This window comes from Marmota flaviventris, chromosome 3 (assembly GCF_047511675.1).
Source record: "Marmota flaviventris isolate mMarFla1 chromosome 3, mMarFla1.hap1, whole genome shotgun sequence".
NCBI lineage: Eukaryota > Metazoa > Chordata > Mammalia > Rodentia > Sciuridae > Marmota > Marmota flaviventris.
In genome coordinates, this window is record NC_092500.1 from 57723883 (window position 1) to 57734177 (window position 10295).

Consider the following 10295-nt stretch of genomic DNA (forward strand, 5'->3'; position numbering starts at 1 on the left):
CTCAAATTACTAGCATACGGGATGAAAAAGGCAATATCACAACAGACACTTCAGATATACAGAAGATAATCAAAAATTATTTTGAATCCTTATACTCCAATAAATTAGAAGATAGTGAAGGCATTGATAAATTTCTTAAGTCATATGATCTGCCCAGATTGAGTCAGGAGGATATAGACAACCTAAACAGACCAATATCAATTGAGGAAATAGAAGAAACCATCAAAAGACTACCAACTAAGAAAAGCCCAGGACCGGATGGGTATAAAGCAGAGTTTTACAAAACCTTTAAAGAGGAACTAATACCAATACTTTTCAAGCTACTTCGGGAAATAGAAAAAGAGGGAGAACTTCCAAATTCATTCTACGAGGCCAACATCACCCTGATACCTAAACCAGACAAAGACACTTCAAAGAAAGAAAACTACAGACCAATATCTCTAATGAACCTAGATGCAAAAATCCTCAATAAAATTCTGGCGAATCGGATACAAAAACATATCAAAAAAATTGTGCACCATGATCAAGTAGGATTCATCCCTGGGATGCAAGGCTGGTTCAATATACAGAAATCAATAAATGTTATTCACCACATCAATAGACTTAAAAATAAGAACCATATGATCATCTCGATAGATGCGGAAAAAGCATTCAACAAAGTACAGCATCCCTTTATGTTCAAAACTCTAGAAAAACTAGGGATAACAGGAACATACCTCAATATTGTAAAAGCAATCTATGCTAAGCCTCAGGCTAGCATCATTCTGAATGGAGAAAAATTGAAGGCATTCCCTCTAAAATCTGGAACAAGACAGGGATGCCCTCTCTCACCACTTCTGTTCAACATAGTTCTCGAAACACTGGCCAGAGCAATTAGACAGACGAAAGAAATTAAAGGCATCAAAATAGGAAAAGAAGAACTTAAATTATCACTATTTGCAGATGACATGATTCTATACCTAGCAGACCCAAAAGGGTCTACAAAGAAACTATTAGAGCTAATAAATGAATTCAGCAAAGTGGCAGGATATAAAATCAACACGCATAAATCAAAGGCATTCCTGTATATCAGCGACAAATCCTCTGAAATGGAAATGAGGACAACCACTCCATTCACAATATCTTCAAAAAAAATAAAATACTTGGGAATCAACCTAACAAAAGAGGTGAAGGACTTATACAATGAAAACTACAGAACCCTAAAGAGAGAAATAGAAGAAGATCTTAGAAGATGGAAAAATATACCCTGTTCATGGATAGGCAGAACTAACATCATCAAAATGGCAATATTACCCAAAGTTCTCTATAGGTTTAATGCAATGCCAATCAAAATCCCAACGGCATTTCTTGTAGAAATAGAGAAAGCAATCATGAAATTCATATGGAAAAATAAAAGACCCAGAATAGCAAAAACAACTCTAAGCAGGAAGTGTGAATCAGGCGGTATAGCGATACCAGACTTCAAATTATACTACAGAGCAATAGTAACAAAAACAGCATGGTACTGGTACCAAAACAGGCGGGTGGACCAATGGTATAGAATAGAGGACACAGAAACCAATCCACAAAACTACAACTACCTTATATTTGATAAAGGGGCTAAAAGCATGCAATGGAGGAAGGATAGCATCTTCAACAAATGGTGCTGGGAAAACTGGAAATCCATATGCAACAAAATGAAACTGAATCCCTTTCTCTTGCCATGCACAAAAGTTAATTCAAAATGGATCAAGGAGCTTGATATCAAATCAGAGACACGCCGTCTGATAGAAGAAAAAGTTGGCTACGATCTACATACTGTGGGGTCAGGCTCCAAATTCCTCAATAGGACACCCATAGCACAAAAGTTAATAACTAGAATCAACAAATGGGACTTACTCAAACTAAAAAGTTTTTTCTCAGCAAAACAAACAATAAGAGAGGTAAATAGAGAGCCTACATCCTGGGAACAAATCTTTACTCCTCACACTTCAGATAGAGCCCTAATATCCAGAGTATACAAAGAACTCAAAAAATTAGACAATAAGAGAACAAACAACCCAATCAACAAATGGGCCAAGGACCTGAACAGACACTTCTCAGAGGAGGACATACAATCAATCAACAAGTACATGAAAAAATGCTCACCATCTCTAGCAGTCAGAGAAATGCAAATCAAAACCACCCTAAGATACCATCTCACTCCAGTTAGATTGGCAGCCATTATGAAGTCAAACAACAACAAGTGCTGGCGAGGATGTGGGGAAAAGGGTACACTTGTACATTGCTGGTGGGACTGCAAATTGGTGCAGCCAATTTGGAAAGCAGTATGGAGATTTCTTGGAAAGCTGGGAATGGAGCCACCATTTGACCCAGCTATTCCCCTTCTCGGTCTATTCCCTAAAGACCTAAAAAGAGCATGCTACAGGGACACTGCTACATCGATGTTCATAGCAGCAAAATTCACAATAGCAAGACTGTGGAACCAACCTAGATGCCCTTCAATAGATGAATGGATAAAAAAAATGTGGCATTTATACACAATGGAGTATTACTCTGCATTAAAAAATGACAAAATCATAGAATTTACAGGGAAATGGATGGCATTAGAGCAGATTATGCTAAGTGAAGCTAGCCAATCCCTAAAAAACAAATGCCAAATGTCTTCTTTGATATAAGGAGAGTAACTAAGAACAGAGTAGGGTCGAAGAGCATGAGAAGAAGTTTAACATTAAACAGGGATGAGAGGTGGGAGGGAAAGGGAGAGAGAAGGGAAATTGCATCGAAATGGAAGGAGACCCTCAGAGTTATACAAAAGTACATACAAGAGGAAGTGAGGGGAAAGGGAAAAATAATACAAGGGGGACAAATGAATGTCAGTAGAGGGGGCAGAGAGAGAAGAGGGGAGGGGAGGGGAGGGGGGATAGTAGAGGATAGGAAAGGCAGCAGAACACAACAGACACTAGTATGGCAATATATAAATCAATGGATGTGTAACTGATGTGATTCTGCAATCTGTATATGGGGTAAAAATGGGAGCTCATAACCCACTTGAATCAAAGTGTGAAATATGATATATCAAGAACTATGTAATGTTTTGAACAGCCAACAATAAAAAGTTTAAAAAAAAAAACAAATAAAATAAATGTAGTGTGTGTCCATAAAAAAAAAAAAGTTATTTAGCTAATTGGTGGAGTTCCAATTAAGTATTAGGAAGGAAATATCAATAAATAAAACTGATAAATTCAAAGATTGAGATTCACTCAGGGGTTGACTAGGAACAAAGACAAAGTTGGGAGGATGGAGGTTTCGATCTACAAGTGACATATTAAAGCTTAAGGACTCTTGATGGATGTAAATTCCTTGATGAATGTAAATGCCACAAGGTTTAATGGTATGGCCACATTGCCTGTATCTGAATTTTTGATGATGCTTGATGTTCATAGAGCTAAAGACAGCAATAATTCTGAGGCTATGCCACTAATTTTTACACATAGAACATCAAATTTATAAAAGATAGTCAGGCACAGGGACATATTATTATTAATATGTCCTATAATCCCAGTGACAGGAGGCTGAGGCAGGAGGATGACATGTACAAGGCCAGCCTCAGAAACTTAGTAAGGCCCTAAGCAACCTAGTAAGTCTCTGTCTCAAAATAAAGAAAAAAAGGGCTAGGGATGTGGCTTAGTGGTCAAATACCTCTGGGTTCAATTCCTAGTATCCCCCCAAAATTATAATACAATTGCATGATATGAAACAGAGAAATTAACCAAGCACCAACATTTCCACTACATACAGGGGAATAAGAGGGGAATAAGTGGATGGCAAGTAAAAGATTAGGTTGTAATGGCTAACAGTGAGCGTTCATTATATACACAGCTCTCTCAATGTGTATAGTCATGTTTGAAATATACAACAGCCTACTTTATAGGTGAGGAGCCTGATGCCCCAAGAGTTTAAGCAACTTGTTCAGTATCACCCAGATAGTGAGAGGTGATGTTAGGACTTGAACTCATGGGTCAGTCAACTGGTCAGTAAGCCTGACCAGAGTCATTGCTTTTAACCATAATTCAATATCTCCTCTCATGTAAGGAGGAGCTAGGATTGTAACACAGAGTGGAAAAGTAATAACTGGAAACATAATAGAGGGAACCAGGAGAAGAATAAACTCTGAGAGATTTTACCGGATTTACTTAAATATTTAATAAATGTACTAACATGAATTAAAGCTTGGTGTTTCAAGTTCTGCCACACCGACGATTGATCTGATGTTGAAACTTAATACTGTACAAAAACAGAAGGGGTGGCTAGAAATTAAGTGCTCCACTCTTCTTAGAGACAACCACTTTGGGGGGCAAATAGCTCGTAAATAGATTTGAGAGTATTTCAGTCCTTGGGAATAAAAAATTGTAATAGGTAGAGGGCCTGCATTTGAAACTTTCTTATGTGCTTTTTCAAATCTGTATCACTCCTTTCAACCATAAAATTTAGTTTATAGAGTTAGATTCTAAAAGCTTGACATATTGCTATGCATATATTTTATTATGCAGTTACAAACAAGATGATAAAAATAAACATTTTATGTTCTATTTCAAATCAAATTTCTAACAATACTATCACTAAAAGAGGAGGAAACTGCATAAACACACATAACCTGTTTTTATAATGAAGACTATCTAAAATTAAAGCAAATTAAGAACTTATAAATTTATATTTTTTCAACAAAAATTAGAATAACTCCACTTCAGCAGCACTAATTTCATTTTAACTTTTTAACTATTAAAAAGATTGTGCATAATAATAGAGTACCATGTGCTATTTTGACATGTGTACATTGTGTAATGCGTAAGCTGGATTAAACATATCTAAATCCCCAATCATCTTTATGTTTTATGGTAAGAGCTCAATATCCATTCTTCTAGGTTTTTGATATATACAGTACATAATTTTTACCTATATTCATCCTACTGTGAAATACCACACCAGAGCTTCTTACTCCTAGCTAACTCTCACCTAGCTCCCATTGGGATTAACATTTCCTGATCCCTCCCTACCCCTACTCTCCCCAGCCACTGGTAACCATCATTCCAGTCCCAACTCCTGTGAGATCAAATTTTTTATATTCCACATATTTTTGTATTCTACATATAAGTCATGCAGTACTTGCCTTTTCTGCGTCTGGCTTGTTCCACTTACCTTAATGATCTCAATTTCATCAATGTTGTCATGAATGACAGAATTTTATCCTTTTTATGAGTGAGTAGTATTCCATGATGTATATATACCACATTTTCTTTACCCTTCATCAATTGATGGACACTTAGGTTGATCCCTATATTGGCAATTGTGAGCAGTGCTGCAATGGACATGGGTAATTTCATTGCCTTTGAATATATATATATATATATATATATATATATATATATATATATATATATATCCACATCAGTGGAATTGCTGATCATATGAGTGTTTCGCTTTTAGTTTTCCATAATGGCTATACTAATTTACACTCACACCAACAGTGTGCAAGTGTTCCCTTTTCTCAACATCCTCCCCAGCACTTTTATACTAGGCATTCTTACTGGAATAAAGTGATATCTCATTGTGGTTTTTATTTGCATTTCCCTGGTGACTAGTAATATGATACACTTTTTATATATCACTTGGCCATTTATATGTCCTCTTTTGAGAAATATTTAATTACGTCTATTACCTATTTTTGTTTGTTTGTTTTTTAGCTTTTGGTGGACACAATATCTTTATTTTATTTTTTTATGTGGTGCTGAGGATCGAACCCAGTGCCTCACACATGCCAGGTGAGTGCACTACTACTTGAACCATATCCCCAGCCCCTGTTACCTATTTTTAAAATTGGTTTTGGTGTTTTGTTTTGTTTTGTTTTGTTTCTGTTGAGTTCTGGCATTCCTTATATATCCTGGCTGTTTACCCTTTGTCAGATTGCAAATATTTTCTCCCATTCTGTAGATTATTTCTAGACTCTCATGATTATTTCTGCTGCTCTGCAGAAGCTTTTCAGTTTGATGAAAATCCATTTTTTAAATTTCCTATTCTTTGGGGTCTTGTTAAAAAAAAAAAACTTGCTCATTTGAATGTCCTGAAGCTTTTTCCTCTTTTAATATTCATTATCTCACATCTTACATGTAAACCCATTAAGTTTATTTTGAGTTGATTTTTATAATTTGTGAGAGATATGGGATCTAGTTTCATTCTTCTGCATGTGGATACCAAACTTTCCAGTACCATTTATTGAAAAGACTGCTTTTTCTCCAATGTGTGTTAGACTGTTCTTCTCCAATGTGAATTCTTAGCTCCTTTGTCAAAAACTAGCTTGTCAGCAGCACTAATTTCTAATGGACTTCCAAATCATTAGCATTCCTGTCCCCTAATTCTATAGCTCTCCCCCATTCTTGCCCCTCTACTCCCTGAAATCTTATTAATTTCTGAGAATTAATAATTAACATAGTACTTAAGTCCATAAGGATCAATAATTTCTTGCCTCTGAACAAGTGCAAAGAAATCAGTTACTCTTTTGGCATTTATATATTGTAGCAGATAGGCTCTAAAATGAATACCCAAGAGTCCTGCCTCCTGGTGTTCGTGCTATTTTGTACTCTCTTTTCTCAAGTATGGACAGAAACCATGACTTTCTTCTAAGTAATAGAATACGACAAGGATGATGGGAGCCTATGCCCCTGACTGAATTAAATCATGTAAGGCTTCATCTCACCAGAAGACTCACTCAAGAGATGTCTCATTAGCTTGATGAAGTAAGTGGGCATATGGACAAAGCTCATGCAGCAATGACCTCCAGGAACCACTGTAGCCTCTAGGAAATGCATTGCCTCTAGGAACAGAGAATGGCCTCCAGTTGATATCCATCAAGAAGCAGGGGCCCTCAGTTCTGCAACTATGAGAAAATGAATTCTGTCAACAACATGAGGGAGTTCGGAAATGGTTTATTCCCTGTCATTCTTCCCTATGAAAAGACAGTCCAACTGACATCTTGATTATAGCTTTAGGAGGACCCTAAGAGGTGGGCCTAGATGAGGCTCGCCCAACTCCTGACCCTGGTAATAAATGTGTGTTATTTTAAACCACTGTGTTTATGGTTAATTTGTTACACCACAAGAGAACACTACTACACATGTTTTCCTCTGATATCTTCAACCCAGGCACCTCACACTGAAACCTCCCATTCTTTCGCCTCTGTCTTAGTTACTTGACTTTATAGAATTTCCCAGACCCTGACTCTCCTTCTTCTTATCTACATATTAACTTCATCCAAGCATACACCTTCCATATTCAACTCAGAATCCATAGCCCAAAACATCACCCAATTTCTTGCCAATATTTCCCAAAAACTTATTCCATAGAAAAAACCTGACAAATCTCCAAACATGAATAAATCCAACTATTTTTCTTCTCCATTTTTATCATGCTGTCACTGAGAAAATCACTTAATTGGACAAATTAGTGATAGTGAAATTGCATAGGTACAGAAACATTTGTTTTATGAAAAATAACCAATCATGTGCATGCATTTTGCAGAGAATATAAAAGAGTGACTGACAAAGCACTGGATGTAAACTAAAGTGAGAATTCTCTCCACTGATGAATAATATGTAAAAAGTGGTATCTATGCTAATTAAGTAATTCTATTTCAACTGTATTTTTAAGTCGTACAAATAATTATTCAGTTGTTCCCCATAAACTTGGTTCAAGAGGACAAAGACAAAGAGGATCCCAAGAATCCTTCCTTATCACTCAGTGGAAGTCATGTCTTAGGCCTTCTGTTCCCATTCAGAAACAGCTAAGTCTTCATGTTATTTGAGAGGAAAAGCTATTTTGATGTTCTTTTTGCTTTGACTTTAGATATTATCAGTTAGAATGCCAGCTCTTCAGGGCATAAGAGAATTGTTTAAATGGTTGCTGGTACTTAGTGGCTCAGAGTTAAAGCACTCACCTAGCGTATGTAAGGCACTGGGTTCGATTCTCAGCACCACATAAAAATGAAATAAAGATATTTTTTAAAAAGAATATGAAAGATACAGCTAAACATTTTGTCAAACATATTACATTGTTCTTTGTTTCTATCCTTGTCATATACTAACAAAAACTCTCTTAATTGCCTTTTCCCCTGCAGATGTTCCTACATGTAACATTTCTGAATTTTATGTTGTTGTTGTTGTTTTTTTTTTTTTTTTGCAGATACAGAAAATATGTAGATAGTTTAATTTGGGGGAAAAAATACTTGGTTTGTAATATTTATTTAACTGCCAACTAAAAATAATTACATCAAATAATTAGCATTATATGCTTAAGATATCTTTATCATCTTAAAGTTAGCATTTTTAATTCTAAGCATATTCTTAAAATAAATAGAATTTTTGCATCTTCTTTGTGTTTGTAAGTATGGCATTGAATTTCTTCCAATTTTTTACTTGCCTAAGTTATCTTAAACTATTTCCTTTCCTAACTTTAACATTTTCTTTCTTCGTCCCTCTTTCTTTCTTTATTTCCTAGCAGTTTCACAGGGTTAGGCCTAGGATATCCAAATCTAGAACCAAAAGATAATTTTATTCCCTTTTTTCAGAGAAATTATGTTCAGCTGATAATGAGCTGCAAAATAAAGTTTTTAAACATTGAAGTCATGTTTAAAAATGAATACAGTATTCATTTATTCATTACTTCTTCTAGGGCAAGTTTTATACAGAGCTATGAATTCACTTTGGTTATGTTGCTGCAAGAGTCTATGAAGTAACTGGAGTTAATCATAAGTTTTATTCCCTGTACAATTACTTTCCATCCTTTCAACAATCATCTCCTTACATCAAAGAAACAAGGGCCAACCTTGGTTTCACGTTTCATAAGAACCCATTCATTTGACAAATGTCTTTGAATGCCTAACTTATGGAAGAGTCTGAATTAGAGGAGCTGTTCTTCTCATTACACTCTTACCTTCTGCCAAAATAGCTTCCCTCTGTGAACCACGCATCACCTATTTTGGACTCCTTGACTCCTATTCCCCATTCAGGTCTGAAATTGGTCAACACTCCTCCAAGAAGCTGTCCCTGACTGAGCTCAGTGTTTAAGGATCTCATGGCACTTGCATTTCCCTCTTTTATATCACACTGTGTTCCAGTTATCTGTTCACTTATTTTTGACTCTGGGTAGGCTTTGAGTTCAGGGACTTGTTCCATTGGGATTACCCAATGCTTAGCAGTGGACCTAATACATCAATGGTCCTGAATAAATGTGGGGTCAGAGAGAAGGGGCAGCCATGCCACTGTGGGAATGAAAGAAAGAAAAGATTCATTTCCTAAAAGGATTATAGAAGCCTTGGTAATTTACCATGTGCCTCATAGAATAAATAGAATTTAGAGAGGGAGTATTTCAAACAAAAGGAAAAGTCAAGCCAGTAATGCTAGAGGCTTTGTAAAATGTAGTGGCAAATAGTTTCAGTTGGAAGCAGAATTCTGAGTGATTGTGTTGTAGCTTGATGTTATATGGTCATATATATTACAAAACTACATTGGATCAAACCCAAAAATAAATGAAATAAGATTCCTCATGAGTCCCCAGCTTCCATTTGATCTGTTTATTGTCCACAAATAGTCTTCACATTTTCCTTAAACTGCTTTTACCTACTTGATCTCTGCATGAAAAATGACCTTGCATCTAAGTGCTGTCTGTACAGAACTTAGTATGCAACAATTTCTACTTAAAAGTCAGCTTCTCTACAAAACTATCAATAATATTGGTGATGATAACTGCCAAAATAGCTTCCCTCTGTGAACCACACATCACCTATTGATTATGATATGATGATGACACTTCTGTTTATTGAATACCTGTTATGTGCCAGGAACTATTTTAGGAAAACCAAGCACACTTTGAGTAATCTTGCCAACTCCCAAATGTAGGCATTGACTCTCCACTCACCAAGCGGGAAATGGGCCTCGAATTCTCAAGATTAATAAGGAACACAGCCGGTATTCACACCCATGGCCACTGACTTCAGTACTACACCTACACCTTCTCTACCATACTACCTACTTCCTGGGCCTCCCTCCTGAGGCCCCATGACACCTTATCCATGTCTCAAATACAGAAACTGCCATGTCCTCCTCAGAATTATTTTTGTGCCATACTAATCCTTCTTCAATGAGCTCCTTTCCTTGAATACCTTGTATGTCTCAATCACCGCTCAGTGTATGTGTTATCCAGAGAATACATTATCCATGATCAATGGAAGCTGTTGAATGAAAATATTTTAAAGGTCATTTTTT